This window comes from Oryctolagus cuniculus, chromosome 1 (genome assembly GCF_964237555.1).
Source record: "Oryctolagus cuniculus chromosome 1, mOryCun1.1, whole genome shotgun sequence".
Lineage (NCBI taxonomy): Eukaryota > Metazoa > Chordata > Mammalia > Lagomorpha > Leporidae > Oryctolagus > Oryctolagus cuniculus.
The window spans coordinates 130,300,211-130,324,405 of NC_091432.1; the positions used below are offsets into that span (position 1 = coordinate 130,300,211).

The 24,195-nt window shown below is 39.4% G+C and overlaps 1 pseudogene; it reads left to right on the forward strand.

Annotated features, from left to right (window-relative positions):
• Positions 1-5,191: 5,191 nt before the first annotated feature.
• LOC100355741 (NIF3-like protein 1 pseudogene) lies at positions 5,192-6,429 on the forward strand (annotated as a pseudogene).
• The last annotated feature ends 17,766 nt before the right edge of the window (positions 6,430-24,195 follow it).

A 24,195-nucleotide genomic window follows, 5' to 3' on the forward strand; every position in this document is an offset into this window, starting at 1 on the left:
CTGGATTGGAAGTGGAGCCTCTGGGACTGAAACTGGGCATAGTTCTCCCCACTACACCAGAGTGTCAGCCCTACTTCTCTTACTTTTTACTATGATCTATTTTCAGTGGATTTTATACTCTTAATATTAACACTATAGTAAGTCAAGAGTACAGCATTGTTGTTCAGCAGTAGAGACAAGGGCTGTAAACAATCATAAAATCTCAAAATGTCAATTTCACTCCTATGCATTCCATATTTTGCAGCTCTATTCGTTACCACAGATCAAGGAGAACATAAGGTATTTGCCTAAATTTAATGGTTTTCAATTGTATTTATTTTGTTGCAAAACAAAGAATTTCATTATATTCTATAGCTGAGTAGTTGTTTATTACACACACACACACACACACACACACACACATATATATATATATATCACAATTTTTTTATCCAGTCATCAGTTGATGGACATCTAGGTTAAATCCATATCTTATCTATTGTTAATTGAGTTGCAATGAACATGAGGATACAGATAGCTCTTTCATATGCCAATTTCTTTTTTTAAAGATTTCATTCATTTGAAATACAGAGTTACAGAGAGAGGTAGAGACAGAGAGAGAGGTCTTCCATCCACTGGTTCACTCCCCAGATGACAGCAATGGCCAGAGCTGCACTAATCTTAAGCCAGGAGCCAAGAGCTTCCTCCAGGTCTCCCATGTGATGCAGGGGTCCAAGGACTTGGGCCATCTTCCACTGCTATCCTAGGCCATAGCAGAGAGCTGGATCAGAGGAGGAGCAGGCAAGACTAGAACTGGCACCCATATGGGATGCCGCTGCTTCAGGCCAGGGCATTAACCCACTGTACCACAGTGCTGGCCCCTCATATGCCTATTTCATTTCACTTAGATTAATTTCCAGGATTGAGATTGCTGAGTCATATGGTATACCTACTTTCAAGTTTCTGAGGTGTCTCCATACATCTTCCACAATAGCTGTGCTAGTTTATTTTCCAACCAATAGTGGATTAAGATGCCTTTTCCCCACATCCTGGCAAGCATTTGTTGAATTTTTATTTCTATATAAGAGGCACTCTGACAGGGGTGAGGTCAAACCTCATTGTGGTTGTGATTTGTATTTCCCTGGAGACTAGCGATATTGAGCATTTTTCACTTGCCTGTGGTTTTTAAAATTTTCTCTTTTGATAAGTGCCTGTAGAGCAGCTCACACTGATTGCCCAGAGAACCAGCTGTACCCTGTGCCCTCTTATGCAGTCACAGAGTTTCCACAGTCTCAGCACACAAGGTTCCCACTGTCAATGGGTGCAGAGGATTTGCTCCACCTTGCTAGACTCTCATTCACAGAGAGGCAGAGACATTCCCAGAGCACTGGAGCCTGTGACATGTTGAGAGATAGGGGGGACCTCAGTAATATGTGGGTGCACAGACTCTAGTCAATTTACCCAGCCATGCTCAAAGTCAGTGGGAAACATGGAGTTTTCCTTCTGTTAGAATCTCTGGATCACACACATGCACAATAGCCACCAACCAAATGCTTCCTTCCCCCTACCAGTTGCAAGTTGCATGCATTCAAGTTGCTGCCACTGGTACTGTTAGAAGATGGTGTCTTGTCTCAGCCAAGTGCAGGGCACATGCACAAGAGCTTCTGCATCTGCTGTTTATGTCCAAAATGGTGCCCACCTTCTCCAAACTGATTGTTGGGCACCATTGCTTAGTGATTGTAGTGAGAGAAACATGCCCCCTTAGTTTTTTACTGGGTCAGTGGGTACACTTTCCCCATCAGAGCTCCAGGCCAGACTCATTTCAAAGTCTCCCTCTGTCTATATTACCAGTGGTAGGGGTTGCTGCAGTCTGATCTCACCTCACTCTCCAAAGCTGGTCCTTTCTCCTCCTCTTGGCTGCTGGCATCATGTTGTGTCTGTGTTCATGCTGCATGTCTGCATCTTCCACACTGATCCATGGTGTTTCTCTCCTGTAGAATTTCCACCACAGTTTTCTCTAACTCTTCCCCAACAATGTACTTCCAACATTTTTTGAAACTAGTTACCACTAGTATATACCCTTCCCTATTCCACCATCTTGGAATCCTGCAACATGCGAGATTTTTATGGAATTTTAGGAATATAAAATCCAGAGATACTGTATTGAAAAATGCTAACATGGAATCCCATGGGTACCTCTGTATTAAGAAGAACAGAGCTAATATCATTGAATTATTTTTCCATTGTTCAGTTGTTGGTGACACATGATCTTTCTTTGGAATTCTGTAATTTATTTGGATAAGAATTCTTAAAATTATGTTATCTTTACTAACTGTAATTTTTTTACAAATTCAATAGCAAATGAATGTCTTCATGAAACTAAGTTGTGTTTAATCTTTACCAATTAATACACTGTGAGTGCCCTTTCAGGAATGTCTTTCCAGCCTGTAACCATGGGTAAAACACTACTCTTGCAGAGGGAGGTTTATTGTTTTTGTTCTTCCAGCTTATATATCTGTTATTCTGTATATACATTTCTTTCATAATCTTGTTTTGCACAGTAGAATGTTGGTACAATCCTGACCAGTTCTCCCAATACCACCTTCTTTCACTTTCTCTTCCAGATATAGTTCCATTGACTTCTACATGTCTACATGTTTCTCAGACCAGAGAAATTAATATATCTCAGTGACTTGCTTACTTTATCATTCCTCAGCACATTTTACATTATGCTTTAGGACCTTTATGAAAATTTGTTAATTAAAATGGAAAGGCAAACACAACATTCATCTTTAGAGAATGCACATGAACAAGATAAAGTTGGCATGGTTATAAGACAATATAGCCATGTAAGCTGAGAGCAAATTAGTATCTTGTCTTTCTCCCATCCATGTTCTAACCAGGCCTGACCCATCTTAGTTCTCAAGATCAGATGAGATTGGGGGTGGGAGGTTCAGGGTTGTATGGCTTTAGACAGTCTCTTGTCTTTCTGATGCTATAGCAAAAAGATATATTTGTTACATTTCAAATTAAAAATTAAGAGGAAATTTACTAAATACTTAGGAGATGTATTCTGAAACAGAACCTTTATGAGTCATAAAGATGATGTTGTGCATAATGTTTTAGTTCAAGGCTGGAAATAAACTCTCAATATGCTGCAGAGTCAAGAATTACCTAATGTTAAAACATAAACAGGGGCCAGTGCCATGGCTTAGTTGGTTAATCCTCCACCTGTGTGCCAATATCTCATATGGGCACTAGAACCCATATGGGTTCTAGTGCTGGTTTCTCCTCTTCCAGTCCAGCTTTCTGCTGTGGCCCAGGAAGGCAGTGGAGGATGGCCCAGGTGCTTGGGCCCCTGCACCTGCATGGAAGACCAGGAGTAAGCACCTGGCTCCTGGCTTCAGATCAGCACAGTGCCATCCATAGCTGCCATTTGGGGGCTGAACTAATAGAAGGAAGCCTTCTCTCTCTCACTGTCTAACTCTACCGGTGAAATTAAAAAAAAAAAAAACATAAACAGGTTGTTTAGGTTATTTTGCAATTGCTGAAACAGAATGATCTTTGATAGCTTTTTGGAGCCTGTACTTATATATAGATAAGACGAGAAGTGTGTTGAGGGCAGAATCTATTGTGTGGCCTTCAATAATTCTCTATGCATTTCTCTCAGTCTATTAATGTAGGTTGCACAGACACTTTTTAATGTTATATTTTCAGGGAAATCATTCTATTATACATTTGAATTTTAAGCTACTCAAATTAGTCTTAATTGAAGCCCTGAAACACTTACCAGTAACATAAATTATAGTCAGTGCCAAAGGCTATTCCCTAATCATTGCATTAATTGAATCTTTTGTCATGTCTAAAAAATATTTTTACCTTCAAGAGAAAGGGAGCTAGGTAGGATGAGACATATAGGTAGAGAGAACACTTTTTGCATCAATTCATTCCTCCACACCCACAGCAGTCAGACCTGAGCCAAGAGTGAATACAAGAGCCAGAAATATAGTCCCAGTCTCTCACAGGTGTGATAGAAGCCTAATTAATTGATTCTGGAAGTCACATCCAGGTACTGTAAAGTAGAACTAGGGTATCTTAATAGGCATCATAGGCCAGCACCGCAGCTCACTAGGCTAATCCTCAGCCTGTGGCACCAGTACTCCAGGTTCTAGTCCTAGTTGGGGTGCCGGTTCTGTCCTGGTTGCTCCTCTTGCAGTCCAGCTCTCTGCTGTAGCTCAGGAAGGCAGTGGAGGATGGTTCAAATGCTTGGGCCCCTGCACCCATGTGGGAGACCAGGAGGAAGCACCTGGCTCCTGGTTTCAGATTGGCACAGTGTGAGGACTGTAGTGGCCATTTGTGGGTGAACCAATGGGAGGAAAACCTTTCTCTCTATCTCTCTCTCCTACTGTCTAACTCTGCCTGTCAAAAAAAAATAGGCATCATAACCACTACACTAAATGCATAATGCCCATTCAAATATTTTTCTTTGTCATATTTGAAAGTACTATATATGATTTTCCCCTGGTAATTCCTCTGTTTCTATCAGAACTCCACTGATGGTTTCTTGTATTTTCCTCCTGAAACCATTTGCATTCTCCTTAACATTACCCATCTAGTTATTCCCTCTAATCTCCCATTCTTTCCAATCTCTGATACTGCCTGACTGATTTTGCCATCTGTAACCAGACATTCTCTTTCCAGTATGAACGTCTTCCATGACCTTTAGACTATAGTTTCTTCTCCATCTTGAATGCTTCTTGGTAGCTGTTCAAATAATACCTCACACTTGACTAATCTCAAATGAAACCTGCAGCATTCATTCTTTTTCATTTGTATATGGTAGTAGTACAAGCCAGCCATGAGTTAAATCAACATAACGGGATTTTTGTTGGATTACTCATTTTCTATCAGGTCTAATTTCAGATCTTTCTGTTTCTTTGTCTTTACATTTGTAATCTTGTTTTTTCATTACTTGATTTTATTTTTACACTAGGTGGACAGAAAGCAATCCTCCTTAATATAGTTGACAATTAGCTTCACTCAGAACATTTTTGGCAATGCACGTTAAAAAATTCATCTTACAAATTGTTCTGCAATCCAAATATACAACAACTTGAAAAATGATATTTAGAAAACAAAAGCCAATGTAAAAAGACAGATTAAAGGCTATGGAGATGTACCTGGACTCAAATTGAGTTTTGCCAATTGCTGTATGTTGTCATCTTGCTTACACCTGGTCCCCATGACAGTCTGGTTTATCCAATCTCTGAACTGCAATTCTTCCTGTTCCTTTATGGGTCTGAAGACTCTCATTTCCTCCTTGAATGACTTTGCATCCCTGTCTTCTGCTGAGAGTTGGGACAATGTTGGGTTGCTGGTGGAACCAAGCCCACCACAAACTATAAATGTACTCTTCCTGACCAATGACTTGACTGAGCAGGTGATGGAGGAGGCTCTGCATAAGAAGGCACATCTCATCTTTTCCTACCTTCCACCTATCTTCCTACACATAAAGCCTATTACCTGGATGTCCTGAGAGGAGCACCTGGTGTTCCGGGCTTTGGAGAACAGAGTTGGCATCTACTCTCTTCACACAGCCTATGATGCTGCACCCCAGGGATTGAAAAACTGGCTTTCCAAAGGTCTTGGAGCCTGCACATCCAGGTATATATATCCTTCCAAGCTATCCTGTAGAGGGAACCACTGAGTACAATTCAACATTAAGAATACCCAAGATATGGACAAAGTTGTGTCTGCAGTGAGAGAAGCTGAAGTTTTTCCTGTTATTTCTTTTTCTGCTAGGATTGATGAGGAGAAAAATAAGGATCAGCCTGAATTGTACTGAGGAGACTTTGATGCAGGTGGTGGCTCAGCTCTCTTAAAATGGATAACTTTACCAGAGAACTGAAATTCTGTCACTGCAGAAGCCTTTGCCCTACATACTGGAATGGGTGGATCATGCACCCTGGATGAATCTGTTGCCCTGGCAACCATAATTGAGCAAATCAAAAGAAACCTCAAACTAACTCATATTCAATTAGCTCTTGGGGTAGGAAGGACCTTAGCATCATGAGTCAAATCTGTGGCCCTGTGTGCTGGTTCTGGGAGCAGTGTCCTGCAGGGTGTGGAAGCAGACCTGTACCTCACAGGAGGGATGTTCCATCATGATGGTCTGGATGCTACTTCCCAAGGAATAAATGCCATCCTCTGTGAACACAGTAACAGTGAATGAGGCTTTCTTTCTGACCTTTGTGATATGCTGGGTGGGTGCCCACTTGGAGAATCAGATTAATATTATCCTGTCAGAAGCAGATAGGGATCTTCTTTGTGTGGTATAAGGCATACAGAAACATCAAGGTGATACAACCTACAGATTGCATCTCCACTCCTGTGGATGTGTAACATGAGTCAGTGGAGTCAATATATCTTTCTAGAAGAGTATCTTAAGATGTATGAGGATGCTTCAAAAAGTTCATGGAAATGTTTATTTTGAGAAAACTCCATAGATTTAAAAAATTCACAAAATAAAAACTTTTAACTCCATTTTCTGCAAACCTTTTGAACTGCCCTTATATTATCTTTCTAGTTTATCTGGTTCAACAAATGTTTTCTAGTTCATACTGATATAACTGAACTACTATAATGAAGAGCAAATATTAAGAAAGATCAACTAAAATCAGTTTACTAAAGTTTCTGGGGAAGTAACCAAGTAATTCTTTCCTTAGTTTAATTATAGTTGGGATATGTTAACCTAGATATCTCTGCCATTGGTTAGTTTTAAAATGTCCTTTAAAAACTTGGAATTGAACACCTATTTTTAGGCAGTAGCCAGTTTGGGATGATATGGTCTGTCTCTGTGTCCATGTTCTGTAGATCCACCTAAACTTCAGTCTTTCACCTCAGTTTTAGAATCAACATGAGATTTATTAGGAGGAATTTTTTTAAAAAAATATGATTGCTATTCATGTTACTATGTCTTTATTGCTTTTCGTTTTATAAAAATAAACCAAATTATGGAAAACATTATGTTGAGTGAAATAAGCCAATCCCGAAGGGACAAATACCACTTGTTCTCCTTGATAGGTGACAACTAACTGATCACCAAAAAGGAAACCTGTTAAACAGAAATGAACACTATGAGAAACGGTGACTTGATCAGCCCTCACCCTGACTTTTGATGAACAGCTTAATATGTTATCCCTCTTAGTATTTTTTTTGTTTGTTCTACTTAATACTTTTGGTTGAATGCTGTAATCAATACACAATTCTTCTTAAGTGCTGAAACTTAACTGAAAAGTGATCCCTGTTAAATATAAGAGTGGGAATAAGAGAGGGAAGAGATGTGCAATTCTGGACATGCTCAAGCTGACTTACCTCAAACAGTAGAGTTAGAAACATACCAGGGGATTCGAATTCAATCCCATCGAGGTGGCATGTACCAATGCCATCTCACTAGTCCCAGGGATCAATTTCTGTTCACAATTGATCGTAATGATAGGAATAAGAGCCAAAGGGATCACATAAACAAGACTAGTGTCTGCAAATCCTAGGTGATAGAATCAAAAAGGGAGAGAATGATCCAACATGGGAAGTGAGATACACAGCAGACCCATAGAATTGCAAATGTCCTAACAGCACTCTGGCCTCATAATCAGCCTTTAAGGCATGCAGATCTGGCTGAAAAGCCCATGAGAGTATTTCAGGCATGGAAAGGCAAGACGCTCTGGGAAAAAAAAAAAAAACACCTAAATGAAAGATCTCCATGAGTGAGATCCCAGTGGAAAGAATGGGTCATCAAAGAAGGAGGTACCTTTCTCTGAAGGGAGGAGAGAGCTTCCACTTTGACCATGGCCTTGTCTAAAAATGATCAGAGTCAGTGAACTCAGGGAGCTTCCATAGCCTTGGCAGCTCATGACAAGAGCCTAGGGTGATTACTGATGCCATAAACAAGAGTGTCAATTTGTTAAGTCAACAACAGGAGTCACTGTGCACTTACTCCTCATGTCGGATCTTTGTCCTTAGTGTGCTGTACATTGAGATTTAATGCTATAACTCGTACTCAAACAGTATTTTTCACTTTATGTTTCTGTGTGGGAGCAAACTGTTGAAATCTTTACTTAATGCATGCTAAACTGATCTTCTGTATATAAAGAGAATCGAAAATGAATCTTGATGTGAATGGAAGGGGAGAGGGAGTGGATAAGGGGAGGGTTGTGGGTGGGAGGGACGTTATGGGGGGGAGACCATTGTAATCAATATTCTGTACTTTGGAAATTTATATTCATTAAATAAAAGTTTAAAAAAAAATAAACCAAGTTATAACATTAGTCCAAGCCCTAATCCTTACCTGGCCCTAGCCCTAGCCTTAGTCCTAGCCCTAAGCCTAAACCTAATCCTAGACCTAAACTGATTCTGAATCTTAATACTAAGTCTATCCTTACACAAAGCATTAACCCTAAATTTGGGCCTCATCTTACCCATAACCTTACCTTAACTCTATACTTAGCCAAAATCCTAATTGTATCCCAACATGGTGTTTTAACCCAATCTAAACTCTAACACTAGCACGAATCCCATCCCTATCTTTAGCCTTAATAACTCAAGCATTAACCTTAATCCTAATCTGAGCCCCAACTCTAACCCTAACACTAATACCAAAACTTAAACTTAACCCTGCCTTAACCCTAACCCTAACCCTGGCCTAAAACCTATCCATAGTCCTAACTTTAACTATCACACTAGCTCTAACCATAGTCCTAACTCTGGCTCTAACTCTAAAATTTACCATAGAACTAAATATAACCCTAATCTTAAACTAATTTTAAATCTCACCCCAACACTAGTCCTACCTTTCTGCTTAGGCCTAACCCTAAAACAAACTAGCCTTCAGTGTGAACTTGACCATAGTCCTGATGCTAACTTTAATGCTATATCTAACACTAGCCTTAAACTAACCATCATACTAACCAAAGACTAAGCCTCATCCTAGTGAGGATGACCCTAACTTCAACTATAACTGTATAATATATATAAACACAGCTCTCTCTACATATTATATATATAGATATATAACCACATATAACCATATATATTTATAACTATATATATAAAATATATTATATATTATATATGTAAAATGTTTATAAAACCACAGCTCTAACTCTATCTCTAGCCCTAAACCTAAACTTATCCCTAATCCTAGCTCTATCCCTAGGCCTAACAATAGCCTTCACCCTATCTATAACTCTAATCACAAATCTAATGTAAATATAACCCCAGTCTTAGACCTAATCCTTATTCTAACCCTAAGGCTAAACATAACTCTATGTGTAGCCCTAACCCTAAACCTAGCCCTAACCATAACCCTAACCATGGCTTTTAATCTAACCTAGACCTAAGCCTAAACTTAACAGAACCCTAATCCTAAAACTAGCCCCAACTCTTGCTATAAGCCTAATACTAACACTGACACTAAATGTAAACCTAGCTCTAAATCTTACCCTAACCACAACCCTAACAATAGCCTTAATAATAATGCTCATGCTAAACCTTAACACCAATCCTAGCTCTCATCCTAGTCCTAATAATAACCCTAACACTCATCCTATATCTAGCCCTACACTTACTTCTAACCCTAAATGGCAGAATTTGCATTCACATGAACTGTCAGGGTTTATATACATTTGAATAACTGAAATACTCAGAGAAACAGAGAGCCCAAGCCCTTTTGTGTTTGAATGGTGCCATCATTAGTCACCAATTCTGAAAATATCCCATTTTCAAGCAAATTTTTGTTAAACTTCTAGGTGTCACTGTGGTGATACATGTGGAAGGCTTGTGGCTTAGTTTGAGAAAAAACCGCAACTTGGCAAAAAAAATTCAGAAAACATCAGTCAGTTATTGAAGTCTAATAGAGGCTTTATGAATAACTGCCACGGATTGGTCCTTCAGTCCTAGTGTAAAATTTGTAAAAGGAGGAAAACAGACAAAATGCTGAAAATGTATCATTTGACACATATTAAGTGGAAAAATCAAATATAGAAGGCAGATCAAATGAATTTTTATTGTCTACAAATAAAAAATGAGCTGAATGCCACAGTGGCTGTGCTTTATGATTAAAGATAATATCTGAGTAGTACTTGTGAAAATAAACTGCACCCTCTAAGCAAAGCCTGGAAAAGTGATGTTCACAGTCAAGCATTTAGATGTAATGGCTAAAACACTGCACAGAAAAAGAAAACCTTGGATTTGATCCCAAGTCCAGTTCTAGATAACTCTTCAAACCACAAAAGAGAAAACAGGCATTTTGCATTTTTCCCCATCAGAATAGTAGCAAAATATGCAGTCATGGGAGCAGGGAGGAAGGGGAAGACTGAGAAACAGCAAGCAAACCTAAATCTGTTTGTGATTTAATGGTGCTGTGACTTTGCACCTGTTCTCAAAACTGTCTATTTTAAAATAAGTTTATCTTTTTATCTTCTTGTGGTGCATTGGCTTTGGGAAGTGGGTTGGCATGGGGACACAGGAAGTCACCTGGACCATTGGCCACCTTGTGGGCTGCCTTAGATGCTGGAACTGAAGGCATCAAGATCAGCAATGGTGTCCAGCTCTGAGATTAGACCCAAGAATTCTGGAGCTGCCTGAGGTATCTCAGCTTCCAAGCAGGTCCTGGAGGCTGGGGGTGCCTCATCTTGCCAGGCTCTGCCAGATTTCCCCAGGTGCCAAAGTCTGTGCTACAGGATAGGGTGCTGATGCCTCCCTGGCCCCACTCCTGGCCTTCTCCTACCACTTGCCTCATAGCAAGCAGCGCTGGTTTCTTTAATGGATTCGCTATTGTGTACATGGCAGTTTAATTTTCTGACTTTGTGTTGACTCTGAAAACAGATGCGATGGAATTATAGAGATTTACTATATTTACCCAGAGTAAATGAAATGCTGTTTATAAAAATTCACCTGAGTGTTTATTTCAAATGCATAATTCAAGGTTTAGATGGTTTCATTTTTAGATGCTTAATTTTGGTAGCAACCACAATATTTTGACAAAAATATTTGTAGAAATTTCTTTCAACCATGAATTCATATAATACAAAGTGTGTGTTGTGACTGATGTTATCATTTGCTGCTCACACTTGTTTCCATTACAGAAAAGATTCCTTTTTTGCAACATTTTATGTTTTCAGGTGGGAATGCTGCTTTCATTTTATAACCACAATGCTTGGGGCAAGGGCCAGTAATGGGAGGAGTGAAGAAATGCTGAGATCCCTTTCAATGCCAGCTCAGTAAAATAGAATAAACAGGAAATCAGATGTCATTTAAGGAATTTTTTCCCAAATGTACAAGATTTTATTTATATAATATATTTTATTAGATTTATATAATTTTATGTTATATAATATTCACTATAATATTATATTATATAATATTTATTTTATTATATATATAAGAAAAGAACAAGCACTTGCCAAAAACAAATACCGTGCCAATTTTAAGTGATTTGGAGTGCTAGTTTGTTGTGTTTTATATCTCAGCATATCAATTATATTCTTTTGTATGCATCAAATATTACATAAGAATGTAAAATGGTCTTTACAAAACAGAAGTAAATATAAGAAGAGTAAACATTACTAATATGCAGCAGTACATATTTATTATTTGCAAATGGTTCAAAGCTTACAAGGCCCATTATTAATAGGATAACCACACATGTGAATTATGACTTAGCAACATAGAGTGTAAAGGAAGTGACATATTTATATTAAAATACACATGCAAATGCATAACAGTCTCTCTCAAGTGCTCAGCATAGACTGCTTCAGAAGCAGGAGGCATGAAGCTGTAGAAGTTTGAATGTACACAACATACGGAAATCTCTCAAGCATAAAAACTGCACCTAATTTGCCATAATAGTTTCTTTCTTCAAGTATTTGTATCTGAACTCAAGCAAAGAAAATAATGAACAACAATGATTTTCATACTATGAAAATATAAACAGTTTAACAGTTGCAAAAATCTTGAAAAACATGGAGTTTATGAGAATGAAAAATGTATTTCATAAAAAAGGCCATAGCAGATCTATTTCATTGTGGCTCTACTTTTTTTTTTTTTAATTTAATTAATTTTTTTTTTTAATTTAAGATCTCTCTCTCTTTTTCTTCCCTCTCCCTCTTTGTAACTCTGCCTTTCAATTAAATAATTAAACCAATCTTTAAAAAAAGATGGACAGATATGCTGCACATACCCAAAGGAATAGATACACAAAGGCAGAACATTGGATACATGCAATCTCCAAGTGCAGGATTTGACTGATATTGAACAATCAGTGGTAGGATGACAGCTGCACTGCAGTTATTTTCAGATCAGTGGCAACCCTCAGTTCCACAATGCAACTTGCAAAAGTTAGAAGTTAGAATTGTCTTTTCCCACTCAAGGATTACCTGAGCTAAGAGGGAGGATCTTCAAGCACATGTAGTCATCATTCAATTTCAAAGCCAGAGTTTTAGATGCTGAAGTTAATCTGAAAGATGTCAGACCCTTTTAGCTTCTTAGGGAACACACACTATATCTTTATTTTTTTAAGAAAGCTTTTATTTAATAAATATAAATTTCATAGGTACAATTATTGGAATATAGCAATTCTTTCCCCCATACCCACCCTCCCAACCCCAGGTTGTCCCACCTCCTACTGCCTCTCCCATCCTTCTTTGATGGCCCCTTCTTTCTACTGGGATCACACTCACAGAGATCCTTCATGTAGATCATTTTTTTGCCACAGTGTCTTGGCTTTCCGTGCCTGGAATGCTCTCATTGGGTTTTCAGCAGCTCTATGCTTTTTTATTTATTTATTTATTTATTTATTTATTTATTTGACAGGCAGAGTGGACAGTGAGAGAGAGAGACAGAGAGAAAGGTCTTCCTTTTGCCATTGGTTCACCCTCCAGTGGCCACTGCGGCCAGTGCGCTGCAGCCAGCAGACCGCGCTGATCTGATGGCAGGAGCCAGGTATTTCTCCTGGTCTCCCATGGGGTACAGGGCCCAAGGACTTGGGCCATCCTCCACTGCACTCCCTGGCCACAGCAGAGAGCTGGCCTTGAAGAGGAGCAACTGGGACAGAATCCGGCACCCCGACCGGGACTAGAACCCGGTGTGCCAGCACTGCAAGGCGGAGGATTAGCCTAATGAGCCACAGTGCCGGAAGCTCTATGTTTTTAAGAATTATTATTCTCGGGGCCAGCGCTGTGGCACAGTGGGTTAGTACCCTAGCTTGAAGCGTTGGCATCCCATAGGGGTGCTAATACAGGTCTCGACTGCTTCATTTCCAATACAACTCTCTGCTGTCGCCTGGGAAAGCAGTAGAAGATGACCCATGTCCTTGGGCCCCCACACCCATTGGGAGACCAGAGGAAGCTCCGGCTCCTGGCTTCAGATCAGCACAGCTCCAGCTGCAGCGGCCCTCTGGGGAGTGAACCAGTGGATAGAAGACCTTTCTCTGTGTTTCTCCTTCTTTTTTTTTTTTTTTTTTGACAGGCAGAGTGGACAGTGAGAGACAGAGAGAAAGGTCTTCCTTTGCTGTTGGTTCACCCTCCAATGGCCGCCACGGCTGGCTTGCTGCGGCCGGTGCACTGCGCTGATCCGATGGCATGAGCCAGGAGCCAGGTGCTTTTCCTGGTCTCCCATGGGGTGCAGGGCCCAAGCACCTGGGCCATCCTCCACTGCACTCCCTGGCCACAGCAGAGGGCTGGCCTGGAAGAGGGGCAACCGGGACAGAATCCGGCACCCCGACTGGGACTGGAACCCATTTTATGGATACCAATGTGTGCCATACCACATTTTTCAAGTGGAAATTCAAATAAAACTTTCAAATCTTTAATTACAAAATAAGGTTTCTTTCTGCTTTTTTTATTTTATTTTTAAGTAACTCAAAATTTAAATATAATTAAGAAATTTTATATTTGACTAGGGTAGAATTACCAAGTTGTTAAGTTTTTCAAACATTTTATGCTATCTATAAACCTAATCAAGATGATAAATAGTATACATAACACATATTTGGGATTTTGAAGAAGTCATTTTATTCTTTAGCTTTAGATGCGTATCATTTAGTACCTTGATCTGCCTTTTACTGCTGTATATTCACTTCATAGTTTAAAAGCTTTGAAGTATTGCCAATATAATTTGTAACCATTATTTAAGGATTAGAAAACACAGATAAAGTAAAATTAGATTGTGTATGATTACGTCACTCAACAATGATGACTGTGAAAGGCTGCCTTTACGATTTGTCTCAAATATCCTTTTCCTTTACTCCTTAACTCATTCCAGTAATTTCCACTCCCCTGACCATTCAAAATTTGTTCTCTCCAGGTTGACAGTGATTTTTATAAAATTAGAGATCATTTCTTCAATGTCATTTAATGTAACCTGTCAGTAGTATTGTTCTCAACGGAACACTCTTCTCCAAAATAGCTTCCTCATTTTTCTTCCAAAATATTTGCATCCAAGGAGTGATTTTAGCTCATTTGTCAAATGTTAGTTGGTTGTCAATGTGTGTTTTCCATTCTGGGGTTTCTATTCTGTCCCATTTGTTTACATGTCTATTTTTGTTCCAGTACTAGGCTGTTTTGATTACAGCAGACCTCTATTATGTCTTGGAATCTTGTATTCTGATGCCTGCAGCTTCATTTCTGCTTAAGATTGAGTAATTGGGATCTTCCTTCTTTTCTTATGAACTTTGAAATCAGTTTTTTCTACAATTGTGAAGAATGTCCTTGGACATTTTGATGATATTACTTTTTCTGTTCTATGAATATGAGATATTTTTCCCATTTTTATGTCCTTTGGTTTTTTTTTTTTTTGATAGGCAGAATGGACAGTGAGAGAGAGAGAGAGAGAGAGACAGAGAGAAAGGTATTGCTTTTGCCATTGGTTCACCCTCCAATGGCCACCATGGCCAGCGCGCTGCGGCCAGCGCACCACACTGATCCGATGGCAGGAGCCTGGTACTTCTCCTGGTCTCCCATGGGGTGCAGGGCCCAAGCACTTGGGCCATCCTCCACTGCACTCCCTTGCCACAGCAGACAGCTGGCCTGGAAGAGGGGCAACCAGGACAGAATCCAGCACCCCAACCGGTACTAGAACCTGGTGTGCCGGCGCCGCAAGGCGGAGGATTAGCTTAGTGAGCCGTGGCGCTGCCCTTGTCCTTTGTTTCTTTAATTAAGGTTTTGTATTTTCATCGTAGTGATCTTTCACATTCATGATTAAATTTATCCCAAGGGTCTTTTTTTTTTTTTAGCTATTGCAAATGGGCCTAATCTTACAGTTCTTTCTCAGGCAGAGAATTGTTCATGTATAAGAATGACACTGGTTTGTGTCTGTTGATCTTACATCCTGCAAATTTTCTTAATTCACTTATGAGATCTAATAGTCTCTTAGTGGAGTCTTTTGGTTCCTGTATACAAAGGACTATATTATCTCCAAACAGGGATAATTGGAATTCCTCCTTTCCAATTTGTATTACTTTTTTTTTTTTTTGCCTAATGCCTGACTAAAACTTCCAGAAGTATACTGAAAAAATAATAATGAAAATGGTCATCTTTGGTTCCAGACTTAGTGAAATCCTTCACAGCTTTTCCTCATTCTATATGATGACGCCTGTGGTTTAGTCATATATTGCTTTGAATGTGTCAATGTATGCTTCTTCTATCCCAAATGTTAAGGGTTTTTATCATGAAAGGATGTCATTTTATCAAATGGTTCTCTGCATCTATCAGAAAATCAAATGGCTTTATCTTTCATTTTATTGATGTTTTTAACTTTTATTTAATGAATATAAATTTCCAACGTACAGCTTATCGATTACAATGACTTCCCCCCTATAACGTCCCTCCCACCCGCAACCCTCCCCTTTCCCAACTCCCTCTCCCCTTCCATTCACATCAAGCTTCATTTTCGATTTTCTTTATATCCAGAAGATCAGTTTAGCATACATTAAGTAAAAATTTCAACAGTTTGCTCCCACACAGAAACATAAAGTGAAAAATAATAGATGATTTTTTAAATGATGATGAAATCAGATCACACGAATTGTCATGGTTAATCCCAGTGAGAGTCAAGTTGGGAATTGATAATTTCTTTTTTTTTTACAGAAGATCAGTTTAATATATATTAAGTAAAGATTTCAACAGTTTGCACCCCATAGAAACACAGTGTGAAATATACTGTTTGAGTACTCATTATAGCATTAAATCTCAATGTACAGCACATTAAGGACAGAGATGCTACATGAGGAGTAAGTGCACAGTGACTCCTATTGTTGATTTTACAAATTGACACTCCTGTTTATGGCATCAGTAATCTCCCTATGCTCCAGTCATGAGTTTCCAAGGCTATGGAAGCCCCTTGAGTTCTCTGACTCTTATCTTGTTTAGACAATATCATAGTCAAAGTGGAAGTTCTCTCCTCCCTAAAGAGAAAGGTACCTCCTTCTTTGAAGACCTGTTCTTTCCACTGGGATCTCACTCACAGAGATCTTTCAGTTAGGTTTTTTATTTTTATTTTTATTTTTACTTTTTTGCCAGAGTGTCTTGGCTTTCCATGCCTGAAATACTCTCGTGGGCTCTTCAGCCAGATCCGAATGTCTTTAGGGCTGATTCTGAGGCCAGAGTGCTGCTGTTTAGGACATCTACCATTTTATGAGTCTGCTGTGTATCTCGCTTCCCATGTTGGATCACTCTCCCCTTTATTTATTCTATCGGTTAGTGTTAGCAGGTACTAGACTTGTTTATGTGATCCCTTTGACTCTTAGTCCTTTCATTATGATCAATTGTGAACAGAAATTGATCACTGGGTCTAGGGAGATGGCATTGGTACCAGCCACCTTGATGGGATTGAATTGGAGTCCTCTGGTATGTTTCTAACTCTACCATTTGGGGCAAGTCAGCTTGAGCATGTCCAGAATTGCACATCTCTTCCCTCTCTTATTCCCATTCTTATGTTTACCAGGGATCACATTTCAGTTAAATTTCAACACTTAAAAATAACTGTGTATTAATTACAGAATTAAACCAGTCATATTAAGTAGAATAGACAAAAAACTACTAAGAGGGATAATGTATTAAGTTGTTCATTAACAGTCAGGGCTATGCTGATCAAGTCACCGTTTCTCATAGTGTTCATTTCACTTCAACAGGTTTCCTTTTTTGTGTTCAGTCAGTTGTCACCAATCAGGGAGATCATATGATATTTGTCCCTTTGGGACTGGCTTATTTCACTCAGCATGTTGTGTTCCAGATTCCTCCATTTTTTGCAAATGACTGGATTTCATTGTTTCTTCCTGCGGTATAGTATTCTAAAGAGTACATATCCCATAATTTCTTTATCCAGTGTACCGTTGATGGGCATTTAGGTTGGTTCCAGGTCTTGGCTATTGTGAATTGTGCTGCAATAAACATTAGGGTGCAGACCGCTTTTTTGTTTGCCAGTTTAATTTCCTTTGGGTAAATTCCAAGGAGTGGGATGGCTGGGTTGAACGGTATGGTTATATTCAGGTTTCTGAGGAATCTCCAGACTGACTTCCATAGTGGCTTGACCAGTTTGCATTCCCACCAACAGTGGGTTAGTGTCCACTTTCCCCCACATCCTCTCCAGCATCTGATGTTGGTAGATTTCTGTATGTGAGCCATTCTAAGCGGAGTGAGGTGAAACCTCATTGTGGTTTTGATTTGCATTTCCCTGATTGCTAGTGATCTTGAACATTTTTTCATGTGTCTGTTGGCCATTTGGATTTCCTCTTTTGAAAAATGTCTCTTGAGGTCCTTGGCCCATCTCTTAAGTGGGTTGTTGGTTTTGTTTTTGTGGAGTTTCTTGATCTCTTTGTAGATTCTGGTTATTAACCCTTTATCTGTTGCATAGTTTGCAAATATTTTTTCCCATTCTGTTGGTTGTCTCTTCACTCTCCTGACTGTTTCTTTTGCAGTACATAAACTTCTCAATTGGATGCAATCCCAATAGTTGATTTTGGCTTTGACTGCCTGTGCCTCCCGGGTCTTTTCCAGAAAGTCTTTGCCTGTGCCAATATCTTGAAGGGTTTCTCCAATGTTCTCTAATAACTTGATGGTATCAGGTCATAGATTTAGGTCTTTAATCCATGTTGAGTGGATTTTTGTGTAAGGTGTAAGGTAGGGGTCTTGCTTCATGCTTCTGCACGTGGAAATCCAGTTTTCCCAGCACCATTTATTGAATAGACTGTCCTTGCTCCAGGAATTAGTTTTAGATCCTTGATCAAATATAAGTTGGCTGTAGATGTTTGGGTTGATTTCTGGTGTTTCAATTCTGTTCCATTGGTCTATCCATCTGTTTCTGTACCACTACCATGCTGTTTTGATAACAACTGCCCTGTAGTATGTCCTGAAATCTGGTATTGTGATGCCTCCGGCTTTGTTTTTGTTGTACAAGATTGCTTTAGCTATTCGAGGTCTCTTGTGCCTCCATATGAATTTCAGCATCATTTTTTCTAGATCTGAGAAGAATGTCTTTGATATCCTGATTGGAATTGCATTGAATCTATAAATTGCTTTTGGGAGAATGGACATTTGGATGATGTTGATTTTTCCAATCCATGAGCATGGAAGATTTTTCTATTTTTTGGTATCCTGTTCTATTTCTTTCTTTAAGATTTTGTAATTCTCATCGAAGAGATCTTTAACGTCCTTGGTTAAGTATATTCCAAGGTATTTGATTGTTTTTGTAGCTATTGTGAATGGGATTGATCTTAGAAGTTCTTTCTCAGCCATGGCATTGCTTGTGTATACAAAGGCTGTTGATTTTTGTGCATTGATTTTATATCCTGCCACTGTGCCAAACTCCTCTATGAGTTCCAATAGTCTCTTAGTAGAGTTCTTTGGATCCTCTACGCAAAGAATCCTATCGTCTGCAAAGTAGGATAGTTTGACTTCTTCCTTCTCAATTTGTATTCCTTTAATTTCTTTTTCTTGTCTGATGGCTCTGGCTAAACTTCCAGAAGTATGTTAAATAGCAGAAGTACAGAATATTGATTACAATGGCTTCCCCCCCCATAATGTCTCTCCAACCAGCAACCCTCACCTTATCTACTCCCTCTCCCCTTCCATTCACATCAAGATTCATTTTCAATTCTCTTTATATACAGAAGATCAGTTTAGCATACATTAAGTAAAGATTTCAACAGTTTGCTCCCACACAGAAACATAAAGTGAAAAATACTGCTTGAGTACTAGTTATAGCATTAAATCTCAATGTACAGCACACTAAGGACAAAGATCCGACATGAGGAGTAAGTGCACAGTGACTCCTGTTGTTGACTTAACAAATTGACACTCTTGTTTATGGCATCAGTAATCACCCTAGGCTCTTGTCATGAGCTGCCAAGGCTATGGAAGCCCCCTGAGTTCACTGACTCTGATCATTTTTAGACAAGGCCATGGTCAAAGTGGAAGTTCTCTCCTCCCTTCAGAGAAAGGTACCTCCTTCTTTGATGACCCATTCTTTCCACTGGGATCTCACTCACGGAGATCTTTCATTTAGGTTTTTTTTCCCCCAGAGCGTCTTGGCTTTCCATGCCTGAAATACTCTCATGAGCTTTTCAGCCAGATCCGCATGCCTTAAGGGCTGATTCTGAGGCCAGAGTGCTGTTAGGACATCTGCCATTCTATGGGTCTGCTGTGTATCTCACTTCCCATGTTGGATCATTCTCTCCCTTTTTGATTCTATCACCTAGGATTTGCAGACACTAGTCTTGTTTATGTGATCCCTTTGGCTCTTATTCCTATCATTACGATCAATTGTGAACAGAAATTGATCCCTGGGACTAGTGAGATGGCATTGGTACATGCCACCTCGATGGGATTGAATTCGAATCCCCTGGTATGTTTCTAACTCTACTGTTTGAGGTAAGTCAGCTTGAGCATGTCCAGAATTGCACATCTCTTCCCTCTCTTATTCCCACTCTTATATTTAACAGGGATCACTTTTCAGTTAAGTTTCAGCACTTAAGAAGAATTGTGTATTGATTACAGCATTCAACCAAAAGTATTAAGTAGAACAAACAAAAAAAAATACTAAGAGGGATAACATATTAAGCTGCTCATCAACAGTCAGGGTGAGGGCTGATCAAATCACCATTTCTCATAGTGTTCATTTCTGTTTAACAGGTTTCCTTTTTGGTGATCAGTTAGTTGTCACCTATCAAGGAGAACAAGTGGTATTTGTCCATTTGGGTTTGGCTTATTTCACTCAACATAATGTTTTCCAAATTCCTAACAGGGATCACTTTTCCGTTAAAATTTAAACACCTAAGAATAATTGTGTGTTAATTACAGAGTTCAACCAATGGTACTAGAACAAAAAAAAATACTAAAATGGATAAAGTATTACATTGTACATCAACTGTTAGGACAAGACCTGATCAAGTCACTGTTTCTCATAGTGTCCATTTCATTTCAACAAGTTTCCCCTTTGGTGCTCAGTTAGTTGTTGCCAATCAGGGAGAACATATGATATTTGTCCCTTTGGGACTGGCTTATTTCACTCAGCATGTTTTCCAAATTCCTCCATCTTTTTGCAAATGACTGGGTTTCGTTGTTTTTGACTGCTGTATAGTATTCTATAGAGTATATGTCCCATAATTTCTTTTCCAGTCTACTGTTGCTGGGCATTTGCGTTGGTTCCAGGTCTTAGCTATTGTGAATTGAGCTGCAGTAAACATTAGGGTACAGACTGCTTTTTTGTTTGCCAATTTAATTTCCTTTTGGTTCCTAGGGGTTCTATGAGCTTCCTGTACTAGGATGTCTCTGTTCTTCTCCAAACCCGGAAAGTTCTCTGCTAGTATCTCACTAAAAAGGCCTTCTAATCCTTTCTCTCTGTCCATGCCTTCAGGAACTCCTAGAACTCCAATGTTGATTTTTTTAATAGTATTCTGTAGATTTCCAACAATATTTTTTAGATTTCTAATTTCCTCTTCTTTTCTTTGGTTTGACTGTATGTTTTCCTGTGCTCTGTCTTCTAAGTCCGATATTCTCTCTTCTGCTTCACCCATTTTGTTTTTAAGGCTCTCTAATGTGTTTGTCATTTGATCTATTGAGCTCTTCATTTCATTTTGATTTCTCTTCACTATCACACTTTCCTGTTCTACTAGTTTCTGCGTTTCATTTTGATTCTTCCTTAAAATTTCATTTTCACGAGAGAGATTTTCAATCCTGTCCAATGATTTCTGTAGTTCAAGGATTTGCTTTTGAAAACTTCTAAATGTTCTTATCATACATTTTTTGAAATCTGTATCTTGCATTTCCTCTATCTCATCATCTTCATAATCTTGGCTTGGGGTGTTTTGTTTATTTGGAGGCATCATAGTATCATCGTTGATCTTGTGCCCTCAATTTTTGTGTTTATTGCTTGGCATAGCTAATTCTTCTTCTCCGACTGTGCGTTTGTTTTTTTTTTTACTTTTTTATTTTTTTATTTTATACTATGTCTGTGTAAAGTGAACTGCCTGCTGTTGGAGGAGCCTTGGAGGCTTGAGATGGGTGTGGCCTGAGAGCTCTGCTTGGTTCTTCCGGGTCATGGGTGTGCAAAGGTGACACCCTCAGGTTATGCGTGGTAAATCTCTCTCTTTTTATTTATTTTATTTTATTTATTCAGGAGGTAAGTAATACCTCACCGCACGGCTGTGCAGAATTGATGGTATTTAGCTTTCAATCTCTGGCTTCTACCCAAAGAGTCTGTGCAGGCTCTGTTCCTCCTCTGCACTCCCACTGGGTTGCCTAGGCTACTGAATTGTAGTGACCCAGTTCCTTAGCTCTCCCCTGTTGTTATGTAAATCCCAAGTTGGGCCTGCTCTTTGTCTCTTGCTCACCTTTGCAAGGTTGGCAGAGAGAGAGAAACTCTTCTGTACCAGTACCCCCCCACCCTCTTTCCTTCTCTCCTGTAGTCAGTCTGGTGAACTTTCCCGCTCCCCTCTATATTCTGACTGCCGTTTCCCCATCAGTGTCTCGGGTTTCTGAGCTCACCTCCCCTTCCAGCGCCGATGTGTGTACTCAGAGCCCTGGGCATCCCTGCTCTCCCCGCTGGTGTCTGTGTGACATCCACTCCCCTTCCTGCACTGGCACGCAGACCCTGTGGTTCCCACGGCTTGGCTTCTGTGCAGTGGCGAACTTGTTCTCCCAGTAGGTACTCCGAGTCACAGCCACTAGATCCGCAAGAGTTTCCTCTGCAATTTTTTCCTGATCCTTTTTCTGAGGCTACCATAACTCCACTTTTATTAAACTAAATTTTACTGGACTATTGGTGCGCACCCTCACTATTCTGCCATCTTGGCTCTGCCCTGACTTTATTTATTTTAAAAACATATTTCTTTATTTGCATATGTTGAACTACCCCTCAATCCCTTGAATAAATTCTGCTTTGGGTCTTATTGATGTATTATTGATGGTTTTATTGATGTATTTCCTACCATTTTGTTGAGGATTTTGAAGCTATGTCCATTATGGATATTGGTGTATAGTTCTTATTTATTGCATCTCTGTGCTTTTGTAATTGAGCTAATTTTTGCCTCAAAGAATAGATTTGGGTTGATTTTATCCCTTTCAATTGTTTTGAATAATTTAAGAATGGGGATCAGTTCTTCCTTCAAAGTTTGATAAAATTCAGCTGCTTCTGGGCTGGTTCTGGGGTATAAAATGTCAAGCTTCCACCTGCAGTTTCTGCATCCCATATGGGTGCTGGTTCAAGCCTCAGCTGCTCCACTTCCAATCCACCTTTGTTGTAATGCACCTTGGGTCCCGGTGCCCATGTGAGAGACCCAGAAGGAGCTCTATGCTCCTGGATTTGACCTGGGCCAGCCTTGACCATTGCAGCCATTTGGGGAGAGAACTGGCAGACTGAAAATCTCTGTCTCTGTCTCTCTTCCTCTCCCTCCCTGTGTCTCTCTCTTTTAAATAAATAAATATTTTAGAAATGAATTCTATCTTTTCCATAAATGATGTTTGGAAAGCTGGATTTCCACTGCTGTAGTTCCAAATCAAACCTATATCTTACTCCCTATACAAGAATCAACTCACAATGGATCAAGGATCTAAACCTAATATCTGAAACCATCACATTACTGATGAACAACATAAGGGAAAGGCTATTGGCCTAGGCAGTGAATTCTTGAATAAGACAGCAGAAGCACAAGTAATAAAACACCAATAGACTAATGTGATTACATCAATCTAAGAAATTGTTTCACAAAAAATAAAATAATTAACAAAGTGAAGAGGTAATCAAAACAATGAGAGAAAATATTTGAAAACTATGTATCCAATAAAGGATTAATATCAAGAATATATAAGGAGTCCCAGAAACTCAACAACAACAAAATAATCCAGTTAAAAATGTACCAAGGGCAGGAACAAGCATTTTCAAAGGATGAAATAAAAAAGGCCAACATGGGGCCAGCACTGTGGCATAGTAGGTACAGCCACCCCCTGCAGTACCAGTATTCCATATGGGTGCTGGTTCAAGTCCCAGCTGCTCCACTTCTGATCCAGCTCTCTGCTATGGCCCAGGAAAGAGTAGAAATGGCCCAAATCCTTGGGCCCCTGCACCCATGTGGGAGACCCAGAAGAAGCTCCTGGCTCCTTGCTCTGTACTGGCTCAGCTCCAGCCATTGCAGCCATGTGGGGGGTGAACCAGTGGGTGGAAGCCCCCCCTCCTTCTCTCTGTGTGTAACTCTGACTTTGAAATAAATAAATAAATCTTAAAAAGAAGGCCAACAGACAGATGAAAAAACTCCAGGATCACTGCCATCAAGGAAAATCAAATAAGAATTACAGTGTGTGTCCCCTCACCCCAGTCGGAATGGCCATCATCCAAAATCAGTAATGGCAAATGCTGGGCATTATTACTCATACATATTCTGAAATAAGCATTAAAACTGTCACTCACCTAGTTTTTCTATTGCTTTTCTAGTGTATCCACCATAGCCTATTTCTTTTTTTTTCTCATCTCCTCCTTTTTAAACAGAAGTACTGTAGAGCTCAGTCTTTTATATTCTTTCTAATGACTTTTACAACCTTGTTTGTACTAATGGTTTCCAAATGTGTATCTCCAGCCCAGGAACCCTTCCTTAATTTTAGATTGGCATATCACACTGCCTACTTGAGACCTCTCTTTGATTATCTATTGTGTACTTAAATCCAAACAGGT